Source organism: Adiantum capillus-veneris, chromosome 4, assembly GCF_014529385.1.
Source record: "Adiantum capillus-veneris isolate H3 chromosome 4, ASM1452938v2, whole genome shotgun sequence".
Classification (NCBI taxonomy): Eukaryota; Viridiplantae; Streptophyta; class Polypodiopsida; order Polypodiales; family Pteridaceae; genus Adiantum; species Adiantum capillus-veneris.
In genome coordinates this window covers 118,309,736-118,324,321 of record NC_140934.1, presented here as the reverse complement: position 1 = coordinate 118,324,321, position 14,586 = coordinate 118,309,736, and positions in this window count along the sequence as shown.

The window sequence follows — 14,586 nt, the reverse complement described above, 5'->3', positions numbered from 1 at the left end:
ACGACACCTTCACACAAATTTCTGAAGCTTGCAAAAGAAAGAGAAGAAAACCAGCAATAACTTATAAATCTTTACAAGAAATCGGGTTGAACGACAAGAACGAAACTGACAAAAACTAAACAAGTTAGAAGAAAGACTGATCGCACCTCGAATACTGTTCTCGTAAATACGAGAGTTAACATACGACGGACAATACGGTTTATGTGGAAGCATTGTGAATGTGTTAGCAAACGTTACTGAAACATCAGTAAGCTTTCTCGATTCATCAATGAGGAAAACTCTATTCTCGTAGGTTTGAAGAGAAAACTAGAATACAATCATTGTTATTTGAGCGGACTAGTGCATCCACTACTCACTCTTGAAGCGCTAAAAAAGCTTCTACATTCCGATCTTTACGTAAGAGAGAACATAAGTTTAAATGAGAATTGGTTACGACATATTACCGTCTTGCAAAAGGCGCATTTAGTTTGTCTTGTAACACGCAATGATAAAGACGAGGACGATGAGAATTATCACGATATTCTCATTCATCAGTTCACATCGACACAACAAATCATTGATTACAACGATAAGATCCCGCACGTTGCACCTAGTGAAGGAAATCATCCACTTGGTTTATTGAAAGACACATTCTGTGAAGAACTAGGTTTTCCAAAGATATTCTTTGGTGAACCACGTAAGTATCACTATCTAGCAGTTAAAAACTACCATAAAATTGCAAAATGGGAATTACTTCATGGGGACAAACGATTTGCATTGGATATAGAAAACTTGTTCTTTAAAGTAGTGAAAATAATGACCCAACAAATTATTTTGTTTATATGGGTTCGTCTAAGAAAGGTTAAACTCGAAGGGACCGTTCTTTATGCCCAAGATGTGTTGCACGATACACATGTGGACAGAATTATTCGATCGAAGATAGGTTATAGAGATTAGGAAGCTTTAAGAACTTCTCCAAATTATAAACAAAAAATATTTTAAAAATCTTTACGATAATAAAACAGCTAGGTCCTCCTACCTTTTTTGTCACTTTCTCGGCTGCAGAGAGACGCTGGAAATAATTAATTAATTATTTTAAAAAACTCTCTCCTATAACCAAAGATGAAAACAAAATAGAAAATTCTTACATTAGACGCCTCGTGCGATCGGACCCAATTACACGTTCTAAATATTATTTACACAGATTTCGAAGCTTGAAAAAACTACTCAACAAAGACAACAACATACTAAGAGGAAAAGTAAAAGATTACTTTTTTGTGACCGAATTCCAAAGTCGTGGCAGTCAAAACGATCATGGTCTAATATGGATTGAAAATGCGTCTCAACTAACTGATGCAAATGCAAATAGTGTTACGACATTCATTGAAAAATGCATTAGCACTGAGAAGAACCTTCTTCGAGAAGATTTGAGAGACGTTCAACAACACGCACATCGAAAAACTTGCTTGAAAAAAGGAAACAGATGTCATTTTGATTTTCTCCGATACCCAATGCCTTATACTTGTGTACTTAAACCATTGCAAGAAGAAGAAAAACATAATAAACAACACAAAAAAATCTTAAGAGAATCAAAGAACACCTCGAAACAACCAAAGTCGAAGAATTACCAACTGATTTCAAGAATTGGCTTGAAAAATTAGATCTTTCTTTCGACGATTACGTATTAGCAATTGGATCAAAAATTGTGACGCCGACCGTGCTAATGAGACAGAACAAGAGACATTTTTACGAATAATTTCAATCCAAAAATTTCAGAATTATGGAACGCTAACACCGACATCCAATACATAGTGAACGCGTATGGTGCTGCTGCATACTGCTCATCATACATAACAAAAATGGATAGCACATTGATAACAACTATTAAAGCTGAAATCAATATTTGTATCGCAAATAACGCCAACACTATTGAAAGATTATTGCGCATTGAAAATACGATTTTAAATATGCAATAATTGAGTGTACAACAAGCTGCTTATATTGTTCTGTCTTCACCTTTACACAGTTCTACTAGAGAATTCATTTTCATCAACACAAATCCTCCAGACCAACATTCACCCATTTTAAAAAGAAAAGAAACACTAAAACAATTCGATCCAGCCAGCAAGGACATAATTTTTGAAAACATCGTCGATAAATACAGCAAAAAAGACCAACGTACTTGCATAATATTTGCTTGGCATAATTTCGCTTGTGCTACAAGCATTATGGATGCAAAATTATTTCATTGAAAGATAACTGAATCATTTGTTATGTTCGATATGACAAGCATAAGATCCCAATAACTTTTATCGAGAACAATGCTTGAACTATATTTACCTTGGAACAATGATGAGAATCAACACCTTCATTACTCTGAAACATGGGAAGATATATATAAAAGTCATCTAGATCTTGTATCCTACAACGAGAAAAAATTCAACAAAGATATTATAGAGGAAAATAGTATCTCACAAATTACAACAACATCGACATCATGCTCCTTTGCTTCTTCACTCAAAAATATGCACGACAACATCGCTTCGAATCTTCCAGACTTGAACACTACCAACAATAGAAAACTAGCAATAATAAAGCTTATAGCAATTTCAAATAAACAATTGAACGAAGGCTTACAAATGCTAAATACCCAACAGCGTCTTTTGTTCGATGATATAATGCTGAGAAAACGAACAAATCCAAACAAAGCAATACACGTTTCTTACAGGAGGTGCTGGAACTGGTAAAACATTTTTATTGTTGCTCTTAATTCAAGGCTTGCTGCGGTACTACAATTTTAAATTGCCTGCAAACATTGAATCTATTAAAATTTTATTGATGGCGTATACTGAAAAAGCAGCATTCAATATTGGTGGAACCACGATACATTCTACTCTCCGTCTACCACTGATAGCGAGTGACCAAACCTCGTTGAGTGCGGAAAAATTAGATGAACTCTCTTCACAGTATGCGAATTTACAGTTAGTGGTTATTGATGAGATCTCCCTCGTTGGACAAAATCTGTTCGAACAAGCTGATGCACGACTCCGCGCTATAAAAAGAATACATGAAAAACCATTTGCAGGCATAGATGTTCTCCTCTGTGGAGATCTTTGTCAAGCAAGTCCTGTTTGTGATAGATGGATCTTCTCATACCACAAAAATATACTCAACACATTGCTCGTTTCATTTTGGCGCTCACATATCAAATAATACGAACTAACACAACCAATGCGACAAGAAAATATAAGATTCATTGAAATTTTAAATCGAATACGTAAAAGTGAACACACAGAGGAAGATATTAAACACTTGAACGAGTCTTATTGCCGTGAACCACCTCCACTAAATAATTATTCTTATTTGTTTTACGACAATAAAAGCAAAGACGCGTATAACAAGTATATATTTGAAGCCACACCAGGAACACCAGATATATTTGAAGCTACTGACACAAAGTCGAAAAGTTGCCAAAAATATGTAAAGATTTCAGAAGATTCAAAACAATGTGGAGGGTTGCAAAAAACCTTGCATTTGAAACTAAACTTAGTCGTAGAACTGTGCGCCGAAAACTTAAACATTACAGATGGGCTTGTAAATGGAGCTGATGGTCTTTACAAGAGCCATTCACAGACATCGAACGAAAAAATAATTTGGATTGAGTTTTACAACGTCAGAGTAGGTCAACGTACAAGATTTGAGAACCAACATCTCTTCACATAATTTATATCGACAAAATGGACTCCCATAAGAAAAATCACAAGAGAGTTCCAAGTCGGAAAAAATATGTTGAATGTCGTATCAAGAACACAATATCCTCTTCAACATGCATCAGCTCGAACTATTCATAGATCTCAAGGATTAACACTTCAGACATTGGTCTTCGACCCTTCAAAAATAAAAAGCCATGGTCTGATATATACAGCGTTGTCACGCATTAACAATCCTCTAAACTTGTTTCTCCTCTCCAGAATTGACTCGAAGCAAATAAAAACAGATAAGATAGTGTTACAAGAAATAGAGCTCCAGAAACAGGAAGCAACATGAAAAATCGTAAACAGAAACTTGAGAACTTTGAAAAGAACAATATCATTATTCTATCTATAAACACAGTATCCATGTATGTGCATTAATTTGACATTATAAAAGACACGAGCCTTATGTCATCAGACATTCTGTGCATCCAAGAAACACACACAAAAAAACCAAGAAACACATTTTCCGAATTTGATTGTATATCCTCTGAAGGACCATTAGGTGTTCTTATGCTGCATAGGAATAAGTATTGCTTTGTTGACACAAATATATTAATATCAGACGGAATCGAAATTGTTTCATCGAGCATGTTTATTGTAAGTAGCAAGAAATTAAACATCATTTCATTATACAGACATCCTTCACCGAAACTCTCATCCCTTTTTGAAGCACTGAAGAAAATTTTGCACGCATTGGATATGACCACAGAAACCATTATTGCAGGAGATTTCAATATAGATGCAAACAATAGCATCTCTCTACAACATTACATGGAACTGTATGGATTCAAACAAATATTCAAAGAACCAAAAACAATAAATTACTCAACATTGGATCACATTTGGGTCAACTCAAGAGCAAACGAATTCTCATGCGGAACAAACTATTGTTATTGGTCTGATCATTCCGTCACTTATATTATCTTGCCACTGACACATGGCAAGCCCTTGTGAAGTTTAGCTTCACTTCTTGGCTTGTTTAAAGTCGTGAAAAATCAAAACCGACGCTGTTCTTTTATTGTTTCGTGAAGCGGGCAGGATCAGCAATGACATGGCAGGGAGGAGCGTTTTTTTCGACAGAGCTGGAGAGTAAGGTGCATGTTTTAGCTTGAAGGAAAATGAAAATAGACGCTCTCCAATTTGAATGTTCCTTTCTCTACTGTTTATTGTTTCGTGAAATGGTAGGGATCAGAGCTGAAGTGGCACTATATGGTTTGGCAGCGTTGGAGTGTACTTTTTGGCCACCATGCAGCCAATGGCTTGCTGATCTAGATCTGACTCCTGAACTCTTTTATCAAGTCTCAATGTGCTTCAATTGCCATGGTCTCACTTAAAAGAGACCTTCATGTTTTTTTAATCAATACTACTTGGAAGCCTTTGCATAATGATTAGGATAAATGTTGGTACATGCTTTGTACAAAGATTACATGTAAATGGCTACAAAGTTGGCGTTGCAAGACATTTAGAGAGAGAGAGAGAGAGAGAGAGAGAGAGAGAGAGAGAGAGAGAGAGAGAATTCACTATGCTAATAAGGGCCAAGAGAAAAGGAAGGTATTTCATCCAAGGTTTGGCTAAAATTGGAATGAGAATGTGAAAAATTGTTGATAATGGAATTGACTACAATTAGGATGATGATTTTTTTAAACATTAATTTGGATTCATTTTGTCATAGTCTTCTCTTATAGACACTCAAGTTGAAAGTATTTAAAGATTGGAATCTGACATGATGTGAAGAAGCAAGGACTTGGGAAAGAGAGGTGTCAAACAAAATTACTATGAGGAGACTCGCACAACTTGCTCTTATCTTGCTCGAGAATGTGATTTGAAATTCTAATTTAAGCTTTACCAAAACGTGCCCATCGCAAAAGTGTAGCTTTGATTGACATTGTTTTTGCTCTCAAATGCATTAGGGTAAATATCTCGATTCTTTGATGTCGAGTTTTGTGCTCCAAGTCCTATGGCAACCAATGGTTTTGCAACACCTGCGAATTGTAAATGGCCATCTTTATTGAGCATCAATATCATCTTCAACTTAAGGCTGAGTTTATCAAAATGCATATTGTTGCCATGTGCACTAACAAAAAAAGTGTCTTAGCTTACAATCATGCCGCTTGAAGATTCATTTACGGTACTCAATAGCAAGGGAAAAGAGATTATTCCATACAAAATTTGAGGGGACCACTGTAGAAATGTGGAGAAAATAGATCAAGCTTGTAAAAATTCCTCCGTGAAACAACTTAGTAAACCATCATACTTGGTTAGTAGAACGAATTTTTTCCGACAACCTGATGTATGTGGTTAGTCTATTAAATGTCTCTAGTTTTTTTTTAAAAGCTACATCAGTGCATACACTTTCATGATATGTATTGTTACGCTTTCATCATAGAAGCCAAGGCTTTCTAAAAAGCATTTCCTAATAGAGAAAAATTAGAAACTCTTGCAAATTCAGGTCAAAATTTGTATTATTAGAAAGTATTTACACTAACACTTGTAAAGTTTTCTTTAAGCTAAGCTCGGAATTTTGTAATTTCAGCCATCTAAAAATCCACTACATGCTAGTGTTTTGCAAATGATAGCACCTTTGTACATTTAGATTAACAAGATACTCAAAATCTCCACCCACTCTCCATTTCAAAGGACACAACAAAACCACCTTTTATATCACTTTCCATGATTATGCAATGTTCCATTCCGTGTTTCCTTAGAGGAAATAAATCAGGGATTGTTGCTTGAGTGGTAGGATTGAGAGTCTGTTTCTGTGTTGCAAAACTCTAAATCCCCCAATCAATAGTGTATTTTCTTGCTATCATCCACGTGCGTCCTAGGTTTATATTGCCTTCCATAGTTCCAGCAGGCATGACAAAAAAGGTGAGCTTGAGTGACAAAGAGTCAGTGGAATAAAAGTCACTTCATTTTGCCACAAAAGACATCATATACATATGATGTCTCAAGTGCCAAATTAGAGGTCAAAACTTACATCTGAGATCACAGACGTGTTTACCATCACAAAATAGACCTAGAGACCAAATGTCATTCAATTTGGATCACTTTTGGCTTAGTTAACCTCCCAGGGAAGATGCAAGCAACCAAATAGAAAAAGGAGTGATAGACCTGACTAAAGGTGTCAGACTCACAAACTGAGACTTGAAGTGGTTAGAGTACATCAAGGAGAGTCTGCAAGCAAAGTTTGGAGTAATTATGAGTTAGTAGACATCATACGCGTATGAAGTCTCTAGGCACAAGTTGACTATTTTGGCCATAACTTGAGCTCCTGATATCGGATTCAGAAACCTTTTTTTTATCAAAACAAAGCCCAACAGTAGCTCTACAAGATTCAATGTAACTCCTGAAGAACAATCAAATACCTTCTTGTCATTTATTGTTCGTTAGCGTCCAAAAAACATCATTTCAGGCCTCAAAATTCATGCAAATTTTGGGGGTGTCTAAAAGTGACAAATTGAGAGAATTGTAAGGAAACGGTCGCGGTTTTGGACATAGTTTTGATTTTTCCCTGACCAAAGCACTTTAACACATTGTAATAAGTCTTCTTACATCAAGCTAGAGCTGTTAAGCCTAGATATCATGTCTACTTCAGATTCAAACTCAACTTATACAAGCTTAGGGATCCTAGCGATAGAGGAGCATCCGCCCATAATGCATCTGTCAAACTTGCAGTTGATAGAGACCAAGTTTGTTGAAAGATTTTGAATAACAGATCATGAGAGTGAAGGACTGTATAGATACATTGACGACAGTGAGGTCAACCTTTATATGTACTCATAGCCATACCCAGAAGAGCTGACGGATTACAAGCTCTTATATGTCTATACATACGGAGTCAACTATCAATGAAAATTTATAGTTGTTGACAAGTATGGATAAGAATAAAGAGCTATAGAAATCACAAATCCATAGATTTCATTACAGATAGGTTGGTATTTGATCAATGAAAGACCACAAATAAAGAGCTATAGAAATCACAAATCCATAGATTTCATTACAGATAGGTTGGTATTTGATCAATGAAAGACCACAAATAACTCCATCAAACACGAGAATTCCTATGAGAATCCCAGAAAGGGAGCCACCTGGATTCCCTCCTAGAGCGATAACGAGAGATGAAATGATCACAAAGATGGTATACATGCCTCCTCAAGTTAATCTCCCTAATAGACCAATCTCCAATAGAATGACCATTCCCTTCGAAGAAGAACCTAGGCATAGTAGAAGGCCTGAAACGAAAGAAGGATTGGCTAGAAAGGGAAATTGAATTTAATGATTTTATCCCAAAACCATTTCTTGAAGAAACATTAGAGCCACTAGAATGGGAACACATCTTGGCTATTCTAGATGTGTGCGCTATTCAAGACGGTCCAACAACAAAGTTTTGTGAATTGTGATAAAGATGGCTATGGCGTTGTTCCTTATTTTGCAATGAGTGCGATCCAGGAAAACAAAGAGAACCAGACATCAACAAGTTACCGAGATGAAGAGAAAACAAAAGAATGTCATGAATCAAAAGAAAAGTTCTATGAATTTGTAGAACACTTGGAGCTTCAAGAAGATTTCGACTATGGAAATACAGAAAACCCATCATGTGACATATACGCCACTTCAACTAATGCACAATTTTATGATTATCCACGTCAAAGACCTAGGAATTAATGTCATCGTTGCAAGTATAAAGTGCATTAAAAGTGGATTTCAAAATCCTTGATGGTGACGCAATCACATCAAGCATCCTGGTACATGGCTCCTATACAAGAAGAAAAGACTCAACCAAGAAGAACACAACCATGTCAATGGGCTAACAATGCTCTAATCAATTGGTTAGAAAAACCCTTCCAGAAACAGTAATCCAAGAGCAAACAGATAGTAACTTTTCATAACCAACCAAACCACCAAGGAAAAGTGCTAGAATTCAACCTTACTGAGGATAGTAGCAACAATGATGATTCTTATGACTTCCCCTACCTGGAAATCAGGTCCCAAAGGAAACCAATAAAACTATTGTCACTGCACCACCACTTGAATTCTTTCAATTCCTCCTATGGTTACAATACAACTAGAAGAGAGCTCACTTCAAGCCAAAACCCACTATTGAGGAACAATGCCAAATATGACAACCAACAACAAGGCTCAAATGGATCCCAAAGAAGCATCAAACAGATATAAAGCCTTCAAAAAATCTCTACAACCTTCAATCAAGCAAACGACATAGAAGCTTCAAAGACCATCACATTGCTTAGAATAGGAAGCCTTGCCAGCAAATGCTAATAAGCAAATTGCTTATATCCACATATTGCACATTATAAATTTGTTTCCATGCATTGATTGTGTATGCATAAAGGGCTACATTACAAGGCCTGCATAGGCACAATTTTTAATTGCCCAAGCACATCACATACCCTTGACGATACCTTGTCGTCAAGGAGAACTCCAAATAGGAGGGAGGAAGGCATTCTAAATGCGGACCTAATATTATGAATATTAGAGTTTTGTGAGTTGTATTGAATTTTTGCTTTTGATTGTGATGAATAAAGACCGCATCGATATTGACAATCAGGTCATATTAGGGACAACATGAATTCAGAGGGGGAAAGTGTTGACCCATGGGTCAAAAGCACGACATAACTCAATTTTTGTACCAAAGTCTTATTTTTTGAGAGTTATAAATGATGCGGATTATAGTGTTAAACATCATTTGTAATGTGTAGCTAGTCTAGTATGAAATGATAGTATGAAATGATGCGGATTATAGTGTTAAACATCATTTGTAATGTGTAGCTAGTCTAGTTGCAGAAGCTGGGGTGCAATGGCACTTCCAATTGTAAATACAAAGCCATTTGACCCATTGAGTTTTGTTTTATGTTTAACCAATGGTAGGCTTAGTATATAAGGTACCTAGGTCATTTTGTAAAGAGAACTTTATCATAATCAAAGTTTTGAGCTGTCGTCGACTGTGTGTGAGAGAGAAAGAGAAAGAGAAAGAGCGTGAGCTTCATCCTGACACAACTCCCTACTCGCTAATCGCATTGGAGATTCGATTGCACCATTGCAATAGGCTCAGAGAGAGCTATGCAACAATGCCAAGCATTCCACATGAAACAAAACGTGCATACTAATGAATCTACGAGATATTTGTGGTCGTAAGTGTATCAATCAATGTCTGTTTTCTTCATGCAAGTAGTCATTCAAATCGTTCCATAAAGGGTCGCCCATCCCTTTGCAATCTACTTCAAGACTAAAGTGCAAAACCATTAAGTGGCTGCTTTCCTGTGGATGTAGCCCGCATTGGGTGAACCACGTATATTGTGCTCTCTCTCTCTCTCTCTCTCTCTCTCTCTCTCTCTCTCTCTCTCCATTTTCTCTCTTGTGTGTGAAATTTATCTCTCTCCATTAAGTAAACCACTCTAGTCACTACTTAGCTACACCTTTATTCCTAACACGAAGAAGCTACAACATTCATGCCAACTATGTGGGCTCATTTAATCATAGCAACAAATCAAAGGCAAAAGGTCAGTTTTAGGGATTTTTGTCCCTGCCTAAATCTAGTCTTCTATGTTTTTTTTTTTTTTTACAAAGGCCCTTTGTTTCACATTAGCTGGATCAAGCATGCAATTAAGTATGCGCATCAAAACCCAACATAGAGAATATACATCCATAGATTACAGGAGGCATGAGGGTTGGTGGAGATGCGCTTGGGGATAGGGTAGTCTCAAATATGATTGTTTTGACATTCCAAAGATACAATTTCTAGCTTTGAAAATGTCTTTGTAGTAAAAAACAAGCTAGAGCTATAATGCCTTAGTAAACACCCTTGTCAACAAAATACAACATAATATTGCGAGGGTGAAGGTAGTTGTGCAAAAAATCATGATGATTTAGATACTTCAATTTTGTAGAAGCACATTGATTGACAATGTGTAATTTATTATCCTTGAAACGTTCTCTGCTATCAACTATCTGCTAAAACTCCTTAATGGCAATCTTGCTTCCATCGAACTGACATGCATGTATCCACTGCTCCACATGGCTATCATTCCAGTACTTGGAAATAAGCATCGGATATTTAAATGGAAGAATCATGCCTTGATGTTGGATATTTAAAGCCTTGGATTCTTCCATCGCTTCTTGTGCTACAGTTGGCCCATGCGATTGTATCTTGAATACCTTAGCTACGTACACAAGACCTGTGAAAGCAGAATGTAGTACACGAATTTACTTCACGTATAGCCATCTGCCTTCTTTGAGATGGGGAGCTTGCAAGTGGAAAACATGGCAGTCTTGTAGGAGAATTAACACTAGAGTATCAAAGCTTTGATCTATTGTTGGACTACTTCTGCACAACCAGGCTCTATAGCAATGGTGGAGGCCCGAGTGATAGTTGTGACTTCTGCTTCATTTTTTAACTCAATAAGATCGGCTACTTTTGCTAGGGCCTTTTAGCTTGCTCTTCCCTTTCAATTATATGTGCAATTGATGAACTAACTGCATCCTTTTACTCACTAGAGGGAGAGAGTGTACATCAAGGTTTTGTAAAGCATTAAATGCAATCAAGATTTTCCCCAATGTTTCCTTGACAAGTCCCCGAATTTGGCCGCCATAAAAAATTGCAATGTCAAATGATACTATGAGAAATACTTGTTGTGCAATAACTTTTTTTTTTTTTGTCAAAGTGTTAACAAAATAATTGAAAATGGAAGGCTCTGCAGACTCAAAACATCGGTGTAACTCCTTCTCTTCAGCACCATGTATATAACAAACAAGTGCTTTAGTGATGTATTTCTGATGCGTTCGCGATAACTTTGTCCCTGACATGGCTATTAATACAAATAAAGATATATCAACAAAATATAAACAATTCAAACACGTTCAATATGCAGACATGTTTCCTAATATCAATGTTTAATATTTGGACACGTTTAGATGATAGATAACCTTAAGTTTAAAGATTTGTTGCACTAAACGAATAGAAATAAAAAATTCAGTACTATAAAATTTAACGAACATATTCTTTAAAAAAATTTAATTTTCAACAAAATTTGATTCTTGAATATAAAATCATCATTAATAATTAATGTACTATCAATGTAATCTCTAATGGAGTGTGAGATAAGATTCTCAAACACAAACCACTAACAGACTAAGTCACGTAAAGGCAGCCCTACTGTGTGAGCTAATAGCTCTAACACAAGAGTAGACATTACTATATAAATGATTGAAAGATTGTACTAACAATCTGGTCACTATTGAAGTGTGAGAACAAAGCCTCTAACACAACACAACAACTAACCCATTAATCAACAGGTCTAGAAAGAGATACCTATCAGAAAAGCTTGAAACACGTAGAGAGTACATATTTTCCTCGCCTATTATAAGAAAAAGACCGTGATGAAAAGAGAAGCAAAGCTTCAACTTATCACTCACTATCTGTTGCTATATCTAGGTGAGTTGGATATGTAAAACTAAAGCATATACAATATAGCATAAATAAAGCATACACATTGACATAGGTGCATATGAAGAGAAAGGTAAACTTAACTCTTCACTCTTCAATTGTGTCAATGTGTATAATTTATTTACACTAAAGTTTAGCTCTTGTCCCTGACATGTATAGCAAAATAAAGTTGGTAGTGACATTGTAGATATGTGCACTTTCTTGTCAACTTTTGATGTGCAAGAAAACTCTTATACACATCACAAAGTAAAAAACCCTACCCCATCTCTAAAGTGCGAGGATGTAACCTCTACACATCACGAGTGGGATTCTACACTCCCTATAGCCCTCCCTGGAGTGTGACCAATAGGTCTACATAACCACAAGACAAAGTGCTAATTTCTATCTATCCCAGGAGTGTAACCCATAGGTCTACACAACCTCGAAATAGGTCTACATGCCTGCAAACTAATTCTGTGTGCGAGCCAAGCCTCTAACACAGCACGAATGAGGAAATTAAAAAACAAATAGCAACAAAAGGAATGTATGCAAAATGTTTTTCATCTGCTCTGCAAGCTCTGGTCATTGCAGTCGTGAAATCACAAAAAAGTCAACTCAAGTCCTATGGTATTTTTTCATCGAATTTGCCTATATATAATACGTTCTTCAATCAAAGGCTTCTTTGATTGAATGTTTCTTCAATTGAAGAAACCTTTGTATGATTGAACAAACCTTCGATCGAAAGATTTTTTTGATTATACAACTTATTCCCTATTATTCAGCAATACAATGTATACTTTTGAATCATAGGTATAGTTTTTATTTATATGATCGTATAAATGCAACCCATGGATAAACTCATGCTTGTGCACTAGCTTGTGTGGAACAAAAGTCAGTGCTGCATTGAGGCCTAATATAGCACTCGTGCACCACTTCGGTGTGTGTTATTTCCACATTTATTGGAAAAGCGAGAAGAGGACTTGAGGGGTAGCAACTGCACCATTTGCACCGCTTTCTCTTTATCGTGGGCAACATATTTCCCTTTAGGACAATCCTTTTTGCCATGTCCACTTCCTAAAGAGTTAAAACATAGTTTTTTCTTCTTTGTTTTCTCAAACTCTTCCATAGATAGATGGCCCCTAGGCCACTTGGCTTTCTTGGATGCATTGGCATATATAGATACTAGAAGTTTTCTCTTATTATGCCCATGAGATGCCCGTGCATTTTCATGTCAAGTGTCAAGTATGTGTGTGTTATGCAATGCCTTTTCATCGGGATCGTCATGTATATGCGGGTGCACTATAGCTTCCTCAAGCTTCTTGGATAATGGGTTTTAACGTGCTTCTTAGGCTGTGGTGTCAATCCAACCCACACACTTGTTGTAAGGTTTCTAACCCTCTAGCTTGAGAATCACATCACGATATTGCAAGATATACTATTACAGTGTCTTATGTTGATGCATAGAGCATTTGTCCCATGTAGACCAGTTTTTGTTCGCTTCATTTGTGGGTAGAAATTATTTTCTTAACACATTCTAGAAGGCGACCCATGCTTGCGATATGGTGCCCTTATCCTTGAGCGACATACAATATGTATAGGCCTTACCCTCTATTGTTAGACTTGTTTGCAATTCCTTGACCACATTTGAAGTGTGTCTAAGATCATGAATATCATGCCATTTGCGCAAGAATATATTCACAGTATCCTTGTTGCACTCCCTTTTTCCTCCTTGAAAAATCAATGGCTTGGTATTCTTTAACAAGTCATCCACCTCTTTTTGAGAGGGAAGGTGCAACCCCTCTATATTGTAGCCTTGCTCCTGTAGATGAGTGGATTTTACTCTAAGCACAAGTGCCAAAGAAACCCTAGTTTGCTCATTAATTGGACCCTCGGCCGACTGTTGTACGCATTGCACAAGCATGTTATACATTTTGATCACATTTGCATTCACTTTTGCAAGATTTCACTCTAAAACAAACATGCGTGTTTCCAGTGCCCTAAATTCTTGCATGTCAAGCAGTTCGATGCTATCATCTGGCCCAATTGTGGCACGAGCACCCTCCGTGAGAGTGGTCGATTGTAGGGTAGCAACTAGGTAGAACTAGTGCATGGTTCTTAAAATCAAAAGTATGATGCTCGTCAATATCTAAATCCATGGTGTAGCATGCTCTATGAGCAAGAAAAGATGAATACCTTGTTGCAAAATATGCTTGGCAAAGCTGAACAGTGATCATAGGTGAGTAGTTGCAATTGAGAAATTGATTAGCCTTTCTAGATCAAAACCATCAAGTCAAAATAAGTTGCCAATGTTGATTTCAAATGCTGAAAAACACGGTCCATCAAGAAAGAGATTGACGAATAGCTTTGAAAGACCGTCAAAATTGACCTTGCCAATTCCAATGGAGAGGGATT